The sequence below is a fragment of the Culex pipiens genome, chromosome 1 (assembly GCF_016801865.2).
Source record: "Culex pipiens pallens isolate TS chromosome 1, TS_CPP_V2, whole genome shotgun sequence".
NCBI classification, from domain to species: domain Eukaryota; kingdom Metazoa; phylum Arthropoda; class Insecta; order Diptera; family Culicidae; genus Culex; species Culex pipiens.
In genome coordinates, this window is record NC_068937.1 from 46,571,285 (window position 1) to 46,590,738 (window position 19,454).

Genomic DNA, 19,454 nt, shown 5'->3' on the forward strand with positions numbered 1-19,454 from the left:
AGTTGGAATTGATGAAGTTTTACGAAAATGCGAGCAATTTTAAGATTTTTCATGTTTTTTGGACCTCAAACTTCAATGCCCGTTTTACCCCACTTCCCTTTGTCGTAGAGGGCTCATATTTGGCATGAGTTCATCTCATGTATAGACAAACAAACCCTGAAAGTTTCATCCAAATCGGAGCACCTCGATACGACCTGTTTCACATCGGTGAAAAACTCGCTCTTAATCGAAAAAATTGTAAAGTACTTTTCGATTGCAAATTCGATTTTACATAAAAATGAGGTCAAAAAAGTACTTTATTTCAATTTAACTAAAATAAATTTTTCTAAAAAACATAACTCGTCAGCAAAATTTTGGTTCATATTTCTGAATGGAGCCGGGGGTTGGTCCCCTAAAACATATAAAGTAATTAAAAAAGCGGATTTTGGGAAATTGTTTTTTTTTTTCGTACAAAAAAGTTTATTAAAATATCACCAAATTATTTTTCGTGTTTCTATTTTTTCTGAATAGTCCTCATTAATACCTACAACTTTAACGAAGGCACCAAATTAATCATAAAATTACTTGAAAAGTTACAGATTTTCGAATATTTACGTACCATTTTTGTATGAACAGCTGCCTAAGTTGTATGGAGATTTGTATGGGTGAACCAATGACACAAAATGGCTTTGTTGGTGATAGGGAAGGCTCCAACAAATTTTGAGCCAAATCAAAAAACACAAGAAATAAAAATGGTCAATAAAAATTAATCGGCCGATTTTGTAGAGAATTGTACTTCTACTCATGAACAATATTCTGTAACCAATGAATTGTTTGTCCATGCATGATTTTATTAAATTTTGGCAGCTATTAAAACATTTATAAAATCTGAATCTTAAAAAAGAATTTTCCAAGCATGACCTTCTCTGAAAATATCGAATATCGAAAATCACGTATTAAAAACGTGCTTTACTTTAAATCATCAAAATGGCGATGAATTTTTAAGAGTCTGCTAACTAAGCAAATATGCGTGTTTGCTGTGCTTTCAAATAAAAATATTTTATATTTTTAAAATCAGTCCAAACATTCAAAAGAACAAAAACCCGATTTAATATCACCAGAGGTGAAATAGAGCCTTTCTTACAAAATGATGAAACTCCGAAAAATATATTGGTGCAATTATTTTTTCAAAACATAATGATACCATCCAGTAAGAATTTTACCTAAAGCTTCGAATCTTTTAAGGCTAAACCTCAAATGCCATTTTTTTTTAATTTCAGAAGTACATTATTTGTCGCAAGACATTTAAATTTAATTAAGAAAAACATATTGGATTAACATTATTAGAAAAAAAAATAAAGGGTACTCAGTCTATAATGTTAGTCTATGATAAACTTAAAAATATATGTATCGCTATTGCACTTAGTCAATCAATTATGAGAAGCCAGAAAGAACACTTTCACGCGCAGCGTAAAACGCGCAAGCGTAAAAACGCTGGCGTTGAAGCTTCGACTTGACGACTTGTCGAGCTTTCGAGCGAGAACGAGCCGGGACTTCGAATTTGATGTTCAGTATATGATTTTGCAGAAATCCAAAAATTTAATAGGAAAAAATAGGGTAAAAATAAGACGAAAAACACTAAAATCGCTATATCTCTGGAAATACATTTTGGAAAAGCTTCAAATTTTGGGCCCAAACAGTTTATGGCGCATGTTTTCGAATGGCTTTTTGTTTGAAACTGAATTCTTTAAATGTGATAGTGTTATCTGTAAAATAGTCCAAAAAATACCTCTAAAAATGGCTTTGACCACATTTACTGGTCGAAAATTGTGAATCGAAAAATAAAATGTTCGTCTCCGACCCCACGGCTACAGATCTGGCTTTTTTTTGTAAGAAAGGCAAAAACATTTTTCAAATGTTGGATACATTTCAAGATACTTTCATCAATTCAAATATTAGTGGAAGTAACTCAAAAACGGACACGATATCAAAATTAATGTATAGACCTTTTCAGTTTAAATTAATTTTGTTTTATCTAATAAGGCCGTTGCAAATATTTTTTGAAGTTTATGTCCCTCGGCTCTGACCAAAGTCGAGTGGGGGGCAAACAAATAAAAAATATATAAAAATTGAAATAACAAGCCTAGGTTTCAACATTTGGATGAAAAAAGTGCTCTAAAATGCTTTTTGCAGGCGTACAGTTGCTTTCCAATCAATAATTTTGAAAATATCGAGGTATTGACGGAATTTTTTTTTACCCAAAACAACACTGTACATTGGTATTTCATGAAAATTTAAAATGTTTTCAAAGGAGGAACATGCTAAATATGTTTATAAACGCGGGAAAATGGGTTTTAACTGGTTTTCAGTTGGTTAAACTTTAATTTCCATTAAAATTTTGAAGTTTTTCGAAAAAATATTTTTTTTACCCCCTGATTTTTCAGGCAAACTTTGAAGGGGGGGGGGGGGGGGGGTGGGGGTGACATAAACTTTGAAAAATATTTGGAATAGCCTTGATAAAGTGAACATAATTTTTCGACTTTTTTTATCACGTTTAAAAAAACATGATTCTATAGAAATTGAAAAAAAATACCAGCCTAATAAAAAAACTTGTACCAAAGCTTAAAAGATGGCAATATTTGTCATCTAAAACAAATCAAAAACTATTTTTTTCAAAACACAGTAAAATACAGAGAAAGTAGCACAGTCATCGAATTCTTGTTTAGCCCAGCTGAACAAGAAATTACGAGGGGACCACCGTTGTTTAATATTTTTCTGATGAAAATTGAAAATAAAGGCTTCTCAGATTTATTTATAATGCTAACTTTTCAAAAATTTTGAATTGTGACTTGAAATTTAGTGAAAGTTTAAACAATGTTTTCTTTATCTATTGAACATGTTTTTTGCATCCATTAACCCCTCGGTAATTTCAGTTTGTTTTGGTTTTTAGAAGTTTGTCGGTTTTTGAACTGGGCTACGGCGCAGTTATCGAGCGCCCAGTTAAACAACGCCCTTTTACCGAACAAGTACTGCAGTTGAGTTGCGCAAATAATTTCTTTGAGTGAAAAATAGATTTTTTATGTAACATTTTTTTTCTGAAAAGTCCTAAGCAATATCTAATAATGTGTTACGTGATTTTCGAATGCTCCCCACTACTTCAACTGTAAACATATTCTTAGTAGAAAGCTATGTTCAAACTCGAGCGTGACATATTTTTTGCTGCTGAAGTGACTTGTTTTAAAACATTTAGGATCTGTTGATGTTAAAGTGTTCGCTGATAAATTAAGTGCTTCGCGCTTTTTTTGTTCGTAGACTAAGCGATGGGCGGCCAGAAGAGGCCTTTTTTTTGTTTTCTACGAGAGGAAAAATTGCGTCAGAAGTGGGTGAAATTTTGTGAAACAGAAGAGCGCAATGATAATATTAGATTAAGATTATTCAATATTGTTTCTCTCAGAAAATTACAAACAAACTGATTTTTCAAGCTTAAAACTATCAATTCCACACGATTTCGACTTGTAGTTCGAATCTCAACAACAAAAGTTTCCTCATCGAACAGCGTGCTTTACCTTCATCAAATCAGTATGTTATGATCCCACCGACAAAGTTCAATTCATCCAACATTTCCCCTCCTCAACCGAGCACGTGACCATCGATGAGTGCTGGTTGTACAACTTGTTCGCCGAAGCAATTTATCTTATTTGCTCTCCCAAATCATGGAAACACTCCTCCTCCCACCACCCACCATCGATGTTCGCTATCATGAACACATTGATCAGCCGCCTAGGGTGGCTCGCCTAATTTAAAATGAAATCCTCCGCTGCCCACATGCGAGGAACGAACTTTTTTTTCTGGAAAAGTGAAGAATTGTAGTTTTCAAGCTGATCGTGAGTTCGTGCCGTCCGAGAGACGGGAAAAGTTTTGCTTTGCCGGTGGAATTGGAAAAGTTATTTTTCCCCCGGCTCCGAGCGATGAAAACAAACGAGCATCGAGGAAAATCGGGGCAGATTTTTCGTGATTTGGAAACATATTTGGAATGGAGTGGGTGGGATTGTCGATAATATATTGCATCACTGACCATGTGCAAGACAAAAGTTTTGGACAAACTTGAGACAACACTAGGAAATGAAAAGATGCAAAAATAATAATAAAATATTTCAAAAACTAGATAATATTTGGTTTAAGTGCACATCCATTCTCTAAGAAACTTTTTTTAAGATGGAAATCTATCTGAAGTGGAAAACTGCCAAAAAAGTTGTGCAACGAATTCTTCTTCCAGTTTAACCAGGAAAATTGGTTTGATCCCTTTTCATGCCGAATTCCTTTTCATATTTCGGCCACCAAACAGAACAAAAAGGCTGACTGCAAAGTATTTGTCTTTCGTATCGTTTCCCCGTGAGAAGAAAAGCATTTTTCCGGAAGGATGTGTGTGTGTGTGTGGCTCGGAAAGGAAAATAAAAAAAAATAAGTAAAACAAAAGAAGAAAAACCCAGCATCTCATTTTAGTCCCTTTTTTCATGGCATGTGTGCACTGCACTCCAGTTTGATCCACGGCGATACAATTTTTCAATGAAGAAAAAGCCTGAAGTGGGGGTTGCGAAAAAAAGACGGCATTGTGGAAAATGTGGCCTCGGGAAAACCCGGGACGAACGAGCGCAGATAATTAAAAGGTGAAGAATATGTGGTTGTGGTGCATCCACCAACCGTAATGGCAGCTGGTTAGCAGCCACACTGCCTAGTTTTACTTCCGTTTTGAGGAATGAGAACGACCAGGCTTTGTTCTCTCGAGCAGGTGAGCTTTTCATTTGAAGTTTTTCACGGTAATGAGTCTGTTTTTTTGTTTGGAAAGTGTTGCCAGAATGCCCTGAAAGTGTTGATTTTCCAAAATGATATAAGTTTTTTTTATATTCCTTAGACGATCAGCATGTCAAATTTGTCTAAAACAAGTCCAAAATGTTCAAAATGTCCAAAATGTCCAAAATGTCCAAAATGTCCAAAATGTCCAAAATGTCCAAAATGTCCAAAATGTCCAAAATGTCCAAAATGTCCAAAATGTCCAAAATATCCAAAATGTCCAAAATGTCCAAAATGTCAAAAATGTCAAAAATGCCCAAAATGTCCAAAATGTCTAAAATGTCCAAAAGGTCCAAAATGTCCAAAATGAGCATGAGCATGAGCATGAGCATGAGCATGAGAGACCACCCATGGTTGTCCTTCTCCGTTGCTGAACAGGACCGTAATCTCCTATCAATACAACTGACCATACGCTTAAACGATCTAATGGTGTTTCCCTTATCAACAGCATGTATGAATGCGTTGAAAAGATAAAACATCAAGATCATTAAAACTAGATCTGAAGCAAATAGGTAACAGTCACTGGCCACCAACGGCGCCCGCCATGTCAGTTTGTAGATCTCGAGGGGATTGGGACGGGAATGTTAGTTAGCACAGGTTGCTACAAAGGGTGGGTTCTATACGATATCCACACCCCCACGTGTGCCGGAAAACTACATCTACTTGGGATTTTGTTAGTGGGTAAGGGTAATGGCCAGGATTCATCATAGAGGATGATGATGCGACCCAATAATCAATGAATTTTGTTTAATGATGTGATGTATTATGCATTCTCAAGGCAAACAGTCGGATGATGCGAATGTGATTATTCCCGGTTATTTGGTGTTGAGTTTAGCATAAATGATTCAATCTTAGACAGCCGGCTGTAAAAAGTTAAAACCAAATAAAATGAGAAAACGCGAAACCGCCCGGACCGAAAAACACACACAATCGGGGGTCAACAAAGACGGAAACGGCATCGAAATTCCTGTGTGATAACCGCGACCCGCACCGTTCCAATTCTTCAAGGCAACTGTCAAACATCGCGAAATCGTCCGGGTCGAAATACACACACAATCGGGGGGAAAACAAAGACGGAAACGGCAACGAAAATCCGGCGTGTTGACCGCGACCCGCACCGTTCAAATTCTCCAAAGCAACTCCCAAAATTTCCAAAATGTCCAAAATGCCTAAAATGTCCAAAATGACCAAAATGTCCAAAATGTCCAAAATGTCCAAAATGTCCAAAATGTCCAACATATCCAAAATGTCAAAAATGTCCAAAATGTCCAAAATGTCCAAAATGTCCAAAATGTCCAAAATGTCCGAAATGTCCGAAATGTCTCAAATGACCAAAATGTCCAAAATGTCCAAAATATCCAAAATGTCCAACATATCCAAAATGTCCAAAATGTCCAAAATATCCAAAATGTCCGAAATGTCCAAAATATCAAAAATGTCAAAAATTTCCAGATGTCAAAAATGTTAAAAAATGTCCAAAATGTCCAAAATTTCCGAAATGTCTGAAATGTCCCAAATGTCCAAAATGTCCAAAATGTCAAAAATGTCAAAAATGTCAAAAATGTCAAAAATGTCAAAAATGTCAAAAATGTCAAAAATGTCAAAAATGTCAAAAATGTCAAAAATGTCAAAAATGTCAAAAATGTCAAAAATGTCAAAAATGTCAAAAATGTCAGAAATGTCAAAAATGTCAAAAATGTCAAAAATGTCAAAAATGACAAAAATGTCAAAAATGTCAAAAATGTCAAAACTGTCAAAAATGTCAAAAATGTCAAAAATGTCAAAAATGTCAAAAATGTCAAAAATGTCAAAAATGTCAAAAATGTCAAAAATGTCAAAAATGTCAAAAATGTCAAAAATGTCAAAAATGTCCAAAATGTCCAAAATGTCCAGAATGTCAATAATGTCAAAAATGTCCAAAAATGCCCTAAATGTTCAAAAATGTCCAAAATATAAAATGATCAAAATTCCCAAAATGTCCAAAATCTCCAAAATATCCATAATCCAAAAATCCAAAATGTCAAAAACTCCAAAATCTCCAAAATCTCCGAAATTTCTAAAATGTCAAAAATGTACAATATTTCCAATATATTCAAAAGGATTAAAATTTTCAAATTTTTAAATGTCTATAAGAATGTTGCAAAAAATTTTCAAAGTTTAAAAAATTGACAAAATTTACAAAATTTACAAAATTTACAAAATTTACAAAATTTACAAAATTTACAAAATTTACAAAATTTACAAAATTTACAAAATTTACAAAATTTACAAAATTTACAAAATTTACAAAATTTACAAAATTTACAAAATTTACAAAATTTACAAAATTTACAAAATTTACAAAATTTACAAAATTTACAAAATTTACAAAATTTACAAAATTTACAAAATTTACAAAATTTACAAAATTTACAAAATTTACAAAATTTACAAAATTTACAAAATTTACAAAATTTACAAAATTTACAAAATTTACAAAATTTACAAAATTTACAAAATTTACAAAATTTACAAAATTTACAAAATTTACAAAATTTACAAAATTTACAAAATTTACAAAATTTACAAAATTTACAAAATTTACAAAATTTACAAAATTTACAAAATTTACAAAATTTACAAAATTTACAAAATTTACAAAATTTACAAAATTTACAAAATTTACAAAATTTACAAAATTTACAAAATTTACAAAATTTACAAAATTTACAAAATTTACAAAATTTACAAAATTTACAAAATTTACAAAATTTACAAAATTTACAAAATTTACAAAATTTACAAAATTTACAAAATTTACAAAATTTACAAAATTTACAAAATTTACAAAATTTACAAAATTTACAAAATTTACAAAATTTACAAAATTTACAAAATTTACAAAATTTACAAAATTTACAAAATTTACAAAATTTACAAAATTTACAAAATTTACAAAATTTACAAAATTTACAAAATTTACAAAATTTACAAAATTTACAAAATTTACAAAATTTACAAAATTTACAAAATTTACAAAATTTACAAAATTTACAAAATTTACAAAATTTACAAAATTTACAAAATTTACAAAATTTACAAAATTTACAAAATTTACAAAATTTACAAAATTTACAAAATTTACAAAATTTACAAAATTTACAAAATTTACAAAATTTACAAAATTTACAAAATTTACAAAATTTACAAAATTTACAAAATTTACAAAATTTACCAAATTTACAAAATTCAAATATTTAAATATAGAAATATTGGACAAGTTTAATTTGTACGACAATTTGGGCATTTAAGATATGTTGATTTTAGTGGACAACGTTCACATGAACAAACCAAATGATTTTCCATCACTTTAAGCATTTTTATTTTGTTCTTTTAGGGAACGAAAATAAAAAAAACTCTAAACCTCAACTGCCATCGTAAAACGTCCCATCAGAAACAGAACAGGTGTGTAAATCTTTCATTAAAATTTTTCCCTTGTTTGATTTCGGCTGTCAGGTGGAAATCCCTCTCCTCTCGACTCATGTTGGCGTAGTTTTCTGTAAGCCGGTATGCTTATGCTTTTCCCTGCCTAGAACGGCGTCCTATTCTACGCGCGAAAACTCCTTCTGGCAGTACCTTCGCTGCTTATGACAATATTCAGCCATGCAAAGCCTCTTCATTATGATTACAAGCCGGGCTTGGTTCTGCTCGAATGGGTTACCATTCAGTACAAAGAAGGATTGTGGATTTCGTCTTTGAAAGTAGCAACGGGACAGTGAGTTTAGTGAAGTTATGTAGGATCTTGGCTTAACTTTTTTTTACCAAAACATAAATTATTAATATTTTTATGTAATTTTCCAACTACCTGTTTCAATTTTTTTCGACTCCACGACTTTTGTAGCCAAAAACATCACCAGGTGTCTCTGGCTACAGCATTTTGAATTGTACGACATTGAGCATAAATTCAGGCGCTAAAACGACTTTTCCTTACAATTTGATTAAACCGATTAGTTCCGCTGCAATTTCCGTTCTAATCACTGTACGCGTTTATTGCTTCCGGTATAATCAGGGGGAAGACCTCCTCCACCAACACACCCCACTCATAATACTGTCAAATATCAAAACCCCTCAACACGCAATAGTAAAATTCATCGAATAAATCGGGCAACCCCCCTGGTTCTCCAACCAACCAACCTCTCAACCAGCAACCAGTAACCAAAATAGAGCAATTTTACAGCTCGTTAGATGTTTATCAAGGTGCGATTCCAGGAGTTCGAGCCCTCGAGCGGACCGCCGTGCTATAATTTCAGTCCGCGTTCCGTCGCGGCGTTTTTCGGAAGGTGAAAATTTATCGCTGATAATTATCTGCGCCCTCACATCCTTATGGTGGAAGGGCTTTCCCCTCAAGGAGGAGTAGGAGAAATATCCACGGCAGTCTTTGGGAAGTTTGGAGTCGTGCTGGACACGGTGAAAGATGCATTTGAAAGAGTTAAAATATAAATATAGCTAGCTTTTAATTTTGAAAAACTAGTCTTATACTGACATTTCATTTTTAAATAAATACTTTTGAATCTACCTAACACCACTTAATGCTGGATCAAAGAGGGAGAGAAAAAAAAGAAAAAAAAAAACAAAAAAAAAGAGATGTATCTTTATAATAGGTTTTTTGATGGTTTTTGGAGATTTCTGAATGACAGACTGGATTTTTCAGTCTCGAAAATATGTTTACCGAAAAGCTCGTCCAATTTCCCATAAGATTGTCTTTGACCACATTACAATTGGATGTATGTGCTTACAGATAAGCTAATTATATTGCTCGTAACTGAAAACATAATATTTTTTTCAGTGTAGTATAGTAACCTGGATAGTAAATTAGCTTAAATCATCAAAAAAACGAGTTATTTTGAAAAGTGGTCAAAGACAATCTTATGGGAAATTGGACGAGCTTTCCGGTAAAAATATTTTCGAGACTGAAAAATCAAGTCTGTCATATAGAAATTGCCAAAAACCATCAAAAAAACCTATTTTTTCAACATTTTTATTTTTAAAAACGCTGCAACTTGACAAGGATTGGACCTAGAACAATGGTCAGTATGGAGACTTTTATGTAAAATTGTCTGGAGAATCGATTCTCGCGTTCGGTTTTTGAAAATTTTGATGTTTAGAGCACTTTTGAAAAAAAAAACAGTTTCAGTAAATGATTTTTGTATTTTTTTAAGTGAGTTGCTCCATTCTGCATTTTTTGTGAGGGTTTTTGTAACATCTTAGGCTATTTTCACAAAAATTTTGAACAAAAAAAATCGTGGGCTCACCTTCAAATTTGACTTTTAAACTTAAAAATAAAAAAATCTCATAAAAGTGGCGTGTTTTTTTCGTTCAGTGTATTTTTTCGGAAAGCCCGTCAAATTTCCTACAAGTTTGTCTTTGACCACTTTTTCATACGATGCAACGGCTTCGAGTTACAGCAATATTTAAATCACGAAATACAACAATATTTAAAACACTTACGCCCTTCTCAAATGTCATTATCGAATGAAACTGCCTACATATACACAAAAATGGCTTATAAAAGCGTAGGATAACATGTCTACAAAGTTTCATTTTAATCGGAGAGGGTCGAGAAAAAAGTACCTAAAAAATTCCTGTTTTGGGCTGTAATTGCTCAAAAAGAAAAGAAGAGAAAAAAAGCAAAAAGCAAAAGAAAAAAAAAGAAAAAAAAAGAAAAAAGAAGAAAAAAAAACAAAAAAAGGCTAGTTCAAATAGTTTTGACACTCAAAATTTGTCCCAAAAATCAACGAGCAAAAAAAAAATATTTTTCAATGAAATTTCAGGAGCTTGATTTCTAATTTTTTTTAATGATGTCCCATCAAGTGCCCCCCTCCCCCCACTTTCTGCCAGACCCTGGTCACGCTTCTTTGTTAATAATTTGGGCTAGAGGCTGTTAAAACTATTTTAGATTTGGAATTCAATAAAATTTAAAATAGTTAAAATAGAAGCAAATCAAAGATTTTTTTTAATATTCCAATTTAAATATGTTGAAAATAAAAACATATCATAAATGAGCATGCTCTATCCCATTCATTTATCTAGTCGCATATCGCTTTTAGACGTTCCGAGTAAAACATATTTTGATGTTTGACCTTTTAATAAACACAAATCATTTTTTCAATAGAACACGCAATGTAAACAAAAACACATTTTGTTTGGCTGACCATTCTGTGAATTGTCCCGAAATTTGGTTCAATTTTGTTGCCGAAATCCCGGGTTATAATTAATTTTTTTTACGGTAGTCGGGCATGTACGTGTGTCAAACGCGTTCTGACCTGAAATCCCTTTGGCCAAGGTTGTGGCAAGATAGAACGACAAGATTGAAACATCTTTCATATGAAAAGTGAAAACAATGCACGGTGTTTTTTTCTGTTTTTTTTTTCAATACCTAACTCAGGATTGGAATGGAATTTTGGAGATCTGTGAAGGTTAAAAGGTGAGGCATTATGAGCTGCAAGGTAAGGTAAGGTAAGGTAAGGTAAGGTAAGATAAGGTAAGGTAAGGTATGGTAAGGTAAGGTAAGGTAAGGTAAGGTAAGGTAAGGCAAGGCAAGGCAAGGCAAGGTAAGGTAAGGTAAGGTAAGGTAAGGTAAGGTAAGGTAAGGTAAGGTAAGGTAAGGTAAGGTAAGGTAAGGTAAGGTAAGGTAAGATAAGGTAAGGTAAGGTATGGTAAGGTAAGGTAAGGTAAGGTAAGGTAAGGTAAGGCAAGGCAAGGCAAGGCAAGGTAAGGTAAGGTAAGGTAAGGTAAGGTAAGGTAAGGTAAGGTAAGGTAAGGTAAGGTAAGGTAAGGTAAGGTAAGGTAAGGTAAGGTAAGGTAAGGTAAGGTAAGGTAAGGTAAGGTAAGGTAAGGTAAGGTAAGGTAAGGTAAGGTAAGGTAAGGTAAGGTAAGGTAAGGTAAGGTAAGGTAAGGTAAGGTAAGGTAAGATAAGGTAAGGTAAGGTTTTTTTTTTTATTGGATGGCCCACCTCTTGCCCATACACATTATTTGTAGTATGGAAGGTTTACGAGCAGATATCTTTCGATAATTCTATTCCAGTGCTTGAGAGTATCCTTAAATCTTACTCGACTTCCGTGTATGCCCATCCGTTTCTCTCATTACATCACCTAAAGGCGCTCATACAAATCCTATGTTGAGTCTTTTATGTCACTCGCTGCTGCTTCCTTTTCTCCTATTTAGGTATTTGAGATCATTTGCTATCTCACACACATATGAGCACATAGGGTTAAAACCGCGCCCAGATTCGCGTTACTTTTGATCAAACTTTTTCATATGCGGCCCAAGGTAAATCCCATGCGATTTGTACCGATAATGAAGATGGCCGGCCGTCATAACATGCTCTTCCTCACAGTACAATCGTGGGTACCTACTCCAGTGGTCTTCGTAAAATGAAAGTCTTGCAGTGCCTCTTGAACTCGTTAATGTTGCTGGTGAGCTTAGCTTTGTCGGGGAGTTGATTAAACAGGTTGTATCCTTTATAAAGTAGGGAGTTCTGGGTGCAAGTCTTCTTGCATTGCAGCAGTCTGAGGTCGTCAGCTTGTCTTGTGTTGTACTGATGAATGTCACTTCCGTGTACCACCGTTTCCGTCAAGTATTTTGGGGCCATCCCTTTCCTAATCCTAAACACAAAAACTAAGGTGTTGTATTCGATGCGCTGCCTAACGGACATCCACTGCAGGCACTCTAGAGCTGAGTTGAATTCCAACGTTTTGAAAAAGTATTCTTAGGCTTCATCCATAAAGTACGTCACGCAAAAATCAGCTAAAATTTACCCCCCCTCCCCCCCTTTGTCACGCTTTTCCTATACTTATAACATGCAATGTCACACTTGTTCAGACCCCCCCTCCCCCCCTAGAGCGTGACATACTTTATGGATGACGCCTTATTTTATTTATGTAACAGCCGTTACATAACAAAAAAAAAATTTTTCAATAATTTAATTCTGCAAGTCAAAACGAAACCTAATTCTGCCAATTTTTTTTTCAAAAGGAAGCTGACCCAAAATCTGACCCCGATTTCGAGTCTTCAAGTTTTGCTGACTCTGACCACAACTGCAAGTCCCCAGAAAAACACGATTTTTTTCGTCTTCGACTTCAATTTCACAGACTTTGTACCGAGTGTGCCTCGTTGTCCACATTTTACCATGCCCATCCGAAGCTCCTTCCGGAAAAAAGGCACCGTGCAGGGCAGCCAAGCCATCACCGATCGATAACGAGGCAATATCTCACAAAAGTATAAAAGGCTAAAACTTGAAAAGTGAGCCTCCTCAAAGGAGGAAAAGTCTGCCGCCGCCGACGCCACCGGTTCCGCGCCGACGAGGAAATCCTCCTTCCGGAAGTCGTGGAGGCATTCGCGGGCTCAACCCGGGGAGCTCATCTCGAACCGTTGGGCCGTGTTCGGTGGATATAATGCAGGCAGACAGACAAAGTGGAGAAAGCAGTTTGTCTTGCAGGTTAGGTGTGCTCCCGAGCCTAGCACTCATGGCCCAAGAAAAGGTCGAGGAACGTGAAAGATCCCAACAAATGTGGAGGGAAAATGAGAAAAGTTTCTGCCTGAGTTGGCTTTCGCCGGCTTCTTGCGGAGGGGAAACACTGTATCATGAGTTGTGATTATAACTGCAAAATTAAAACTAGGCGTAATTTATTGGACCGAAACCGGGTCGGGCTCCCGGGGGTTGACTAATGGCGTAGACGAGGTTGCAAGAAAGATTTAGCTAGTATTTTGGTTTAGTAGAAGCTCCGGCAAGATTTTGATTAGCCAGAGCAGGACTGTGCAAAGACTATGTAAGAATGTATTCGATTCTATTTATTGCGTTTATTTTTTCTCGGTCAAGATATAACCAAGAATCCCACAATCTTATAACTGAGGCAGAACATTCAATTTCCACGCTCGAAGCTAATGAATGTCATTTCTTGGTTAAGGTCAAGCCATCCACCGTCCATTAGTGTGTATGTCTCACAAAAAGCGTCTTCACTGTCCCTCGTAATCAGGTCATAATCTACCCTAACATATCTGGCCACAAACCCACCAAGTAATGAGCTTATATATGAGCCAACGACGACGACGTGACAGTACCCGGTTTTACTGTGCTGTCAATTGCCGGGTTGCCATCTCCCCGTGGTTTGTAATTAAAATCTATAAATAATTCCCCGAACCGTGACGGAAGGAAAGAGGAGCTCAGCCCAATTCCTCGGAATCGTCGAGAGAGAGAGAGAGCATCTAATCGTCTTATTATCCGCTACTTTCAGCTTGGTTCTTTTATAGCCCTCTGCCCATAAAGCATGATATTGGGTTCAAAGCTTACAATAATTAACTTTATCGTTTTCCTGTTATCCTTCGCGGAAAGAAGTTTTGGTCTCTTGGGAAGGGCTTTCAGGGTTGGTTACACTTGGTTTGTGTGATTAACGGTGTTTTATGGTTTGGGAAATAATTGATGGGAATAGAAAAAGTTAAATCTTAGATTTTTTCCAATTTCAGAAAAATGACAAACTTGTAATTAATTCAAAAACATTGTTTGAAATTTAAAAAAATGGAAAATGGCATCAAAAAGTAATTTAAGCATATCAGTTTTGTTAATTTGAAAAAAAATGCGAGATTTCAAAGAATTATTGAACATATTGAACATTTCGGTTGGTTGACGTTTTTAACTTTTTTGCTGACTCAGCCTCAATCGGTTTCAGCGTGGCCAAAATTGTAATTTTTTGGCGTAAGAACCTTCCTTGGACTTATACGAACTCAACGCAACAAAGAGCACCTCGATCCGACGTTCCGTGTTGAATTGATTCGCCTTCGAACAAAACCGTCGATTTTTTTTATATATATAGAAGATTATTTTACCTTCCCCACAGAGGCAAGGATTAAAGTAAATCTTTCCCAGTTCCTGAGGGGAACACCCTTGAAGAGTATCGGGGCCGGTGGCAGTTTCATTATCAACTTAATGTTAACATGTTCAGGTTAATGTTAACATTCCATAGGTCGCCTCCCTAAGGTGTCGTGATAAGGTCCAGTTTGTGACGATACACTACCTTCCCTTTACTAAGCAATCGATTCCAGAAGGGAAAAGATCACCAGTTGTATTGGTCCGAGCCGGGATTTGAACCCCGATCTACCGCTTACGAGGCGGAAGCGTTACCACTGGGCTACGTGGCTCGGTCAAGGATTGAAGCCCTCAAAAATTGAACTTCTTATTAAGACCATATAAACCCACCTTCACTTATACATTTCAACTGAGCAAATGTGTGTGTGTAATAGGGTGCTAGAATGTGGGACTTTTTTACAACCTCGTTCCACAAGCTAAATTTAGTGCCATGGAGTATTTCTAACCTCTGAGCCAAGTATGCACTAAATTGGTCTACATTTACCCAAAAAAATTATGGAGGAACTATTTTTTCTAGGATTTTATCTGCTGGTGTGATGTTTCCATTCAAATATTTTCAAAAGTGACATTTTTCTAGAAAATTTTATGCTCTACTAGTTTGTTGAACAGACCAAAGCTGTACAACTGTATATCGAAAATTGTGTATTGTTTTAGTTCCAGCAATGTCTCACGATTCAAAAAAAAAAAAAATGCGATCGGGCTTAAAATTTTTTGGGGAATCTTGGCCAGAATAATCATGCCCATATGTTTTTGATCGGTCATGAGGGTAACCTTCCCGTAGGGTTAAAGTTCCCCTAATAAAATCAACAACAACAACAACATGAGGGTAACCTACACATTGTTAGGGTGGTTCATTTTTATTTTTTCTTTATATTTGTATGTCTACAATGATGAATTTTTCTTAAACGATTTTATAAGAAATTTTCTCAGCTTTTTAAAATATATATTTTTCAAATGTGCCTATTTTCAATGATCCAAAATTTTATTATTTTTTTCCAAAAAAAATAACATTTAAGTTGCTTATTAGAATCGTAATTTGGTGATAAAATTTTTGCCTATACTATTTAAGCTCGAAAGATTTTAGGTTCCCTTAAACAAAAAAAAACAAAAATTCTTAATATGGATTTCAGGAATTAAATATTTGTGATGAAAGTTTAAATTAAGAAACGGGTAAATCTTTAAGCTTTGCCAATGTCGAAAAATCGATTAGAAAATTCCATCGATGATACAGATTTTCATATTTTTTACCAATTACTTTTGTATAAATAGCTGTCAAAATTGTTTGGAGACTTGTGTGGGTAAACCAATCATGCAAAATTGCTTTTCTGGTCACGGAGAAGCCCCCTGAAAAGTTTAAGAAAATTAAAAAAAAAAACAAAGAAAAGGTGTTCTATCCAAACAAAAACAAACAAAATTAATAACCCCGAAAAAGAATTAAATTCTGAAAACTTCTCATTAGTAATAAACAAGATTTTTTTTGAACGAAACCACTTGTTTTACCTTCCTCAGTCTTAGATATAAATGGGTTGATCTTAACCTAAAAACGGAGTAGACTTTATAGCTGTCATCTCTTCAAATCTATACCAATTTCGCTCAAATTGGCGCAGGTACTTTCAAATTACTCAACACACAGTTTGCTGCTTGTGAACATTGGGGTCATTTTTGTGGGCACCCTAGTGTGTATTATCTGTAATTTAAAAAATTACCGACTGAACCATTTTTAGCCGTATTGGTCTCAATCGATTTGTCGCTATAGCAAATTGTAATTTGCGTACTAAAAATGTCATGTTTGAAAGATATTTTGGATGGGTTGTCGAAACATCTTTCGTTCAACTTTTTTCGTGGAATATTTCTATTGTTATGCAATAATGTTTTTGCACAATTTTTTGGGAAAATGTTAACAAATACTTGCAATAAAGTTTGCATTGGCTCACAAGGCTAGATACAAGACATGACATTGAATATGCAAACAAAGTTAAATAAACAAAAATAGTTCCTTTAACATATGTTGTGCTTAGGCTTAGTGATATTTCACGCTCGAAAATCGATAATTTTACGGGGACCTCAATTTCAAAACGCCAAATTTCACGCAAATTTCGCGGAACTTGAAAAATGTTACAATAACTCTGAAAATCTTATGTTTATATGTTTTTATGCTTCATTATATATTATTCTTCAATAAACTAAAAAAAATTCACTAAATTTGAATGCGACACAAAACAAATCTCCTAATTTTCAAAAAAAATAATCCTCCTGGTTAATGGATGGGCTCTATATATATTTTGTAACAATTTGTAGGGCACGCGTATTCTCATTTACTGAACTGCTCTTTTAATATTCGACTTATAAAGCTAAAATGTTTCCGCTAATTTGCTTCTGTTATATCATTTTACATTTTATTGCAAGATTCAACAATCTTGTCCAGTCAAAATGAGTAAAATAAATTGAATTTTCTGCAACATTTAGCCCATTAAACATGTTTTTAAACCGAACATTTCATTCTAAATGAGCAAAGAAAACAGAAAAGTAATATTTTTTAACTTTTACGAGAATCATCCACCCAAACAAACAAATATCGTTAAAATTAAACAGGCCCAAAAAAAATTTATATGTTTTTAAAATGTGATCAAAAGATAAAAAATACTCTTCATTTTATTTTGAATAAACCAAAGCATGATTTTTTTAATTTCTTTTAAAACTATACCTATATCTAAATTCAGTTAGTTTCTAAAAAAAACTCAAAAATCTGAACATATCTTCAAATGGTTTATATCAACTTGATATACATATATATTCAAGCTATTTAACTGAAAACTAATAAAATTTAATTAAATAGTCTTTTGGATAAAATACTCTTTAGTTATTATTTTAAAAAAAATAGAAAATTGAAAAGTTCCACGAATTTTACGCCCTCCAGGGTATTCACTCCTTTAATTTTCTACAGTAATTCATAGGATTATTATTATTCCTTTTTAAGTTTGATAAATTATTTTGAGAAAAATTGTTGCATAAAAAACATAAAATTTTACGGAATTTCGCGGAAAAGACCAAATTTCGCGGATTTCACGCTGTCCCTGAGATCGTGAAATTTCAGGGGTTATATACATGTAAATCGGCAATAATGTCAGAGGTTAGTATAAGCACACACTTAAACTTTTTTGAATCTGTTTCAGGGCATTAAAATTTACATTTTCATCTATTAACATAACAAATTTGAAGAAATTTGGTTAGCAGGTTCAAAAAACGGGTGCCACGATATCTCAACACTGCCTTGACCAAATCGGCTCAAAATTTTGGTGAAAACTCGTTAAACTGCTCCGGTGTGCATGACGAAGGCCGATTTTCAAAAAGTTTATATGAAAAAAAGATAAAAATATTTTTTTGACTTTCATATAAAAAATCGTCAGTTTTTGATTTTTGTATTTTTTAAAAAGCAAAATTTCAAAGTCTTGCTCCGTCATGCACACGGGATATATCTTGGAAGTCTTCACCCCAAATTTCAGCCAATTTGGTCCGTCGATATATCGTGGCACCCGTAAATCCTCTCGGTGTTTAGAGAAAAACGCTCAGAAAGTTTAAGAGTTAGCTTTGAACATGGCAAAATACTTAAATTGAAAGAAGATGCAACTGTGCAACTATTAGAAAAAATAAATGTTTTTAATAAAAACAAATTAAACTTTAGCACCATTTCATCTATTTCCATTTTCATAAATAACAACTCAGAACGGATAAACTTGAGCCACCATAAATCACACACATCTTCTAAAGTTTAATTAATTTTCCACCAACAGCCTCTTCGACGGTTCTCCTTTCCCCGGCACCAAAACCTAAGACACACGAACCGAAACCCATCGGTACAGTGTTATCCTTGTCGAATGATGAGCCCAAGTCCAGGGCATCTTTCGCTAGAGTTGAACCTTTTTTATTGCTCACACGTTAAACGATTTTGCACAGACAAGTGGATCTTGACATTTTGACCTTACAAAGTGTTTTATTTTTAGCAAATTTATTTTAAATAATATTTTATCAAAGTTTTCTCTCCCAATTGAAAATTTCTATAAGGAGATCTAAGAATCTTTCAATCGTGCCATTTTTAATTGACCATGTTTGCCGGCAATAAATTACATCAGCCAGAATATTAAATTAATTATTGATTAAACCTCTCGTTTCAGATCTTCTTTGGTGCAGGGGTGGACGCGAGGAAGAAAAAACAAACGCTCTCCTCAGTTCATAACGGAGGAAAAGTTTTCCTTTCTGAAAGCTTTTCCCACGCCACAATCGGGCGAGCGTCGACGGAGACGGGGAGTCAATTGTGAGGTGAAAATTTATTGCTTTTAGATCTTTTGTTTTTGCTCCGGTTGATTGCTGCGCTGCGTAAATTGAAGGGGCGAGATACTTCTTTGGGTTTATTGAAATCGTTAGCAGATTATTTGCCCGACAAAGTGATGATAAGTGAGAGTTGGCAAAGTGTGGCAACAGAAGATTTGGCGTTTTTGCCTGTTTTTTTGGTTTAGAAAATTAAAGGAAAAATTGCCTGAAGTTCTGCGATATGAAGTGTCAAAAAACCAAATTGAACGCATTAAACGCCTCAAGTTATGCTACCCCATACAGACATTCATTACTCTGCAATTATCCTGCAATTTCGCCCGTTTTCTTGAAAGAGCCAGGCACTGTCATCCGTTTGCTCTCGAAGCCATCAAATTTGAATTTAATTGGTGCGTTT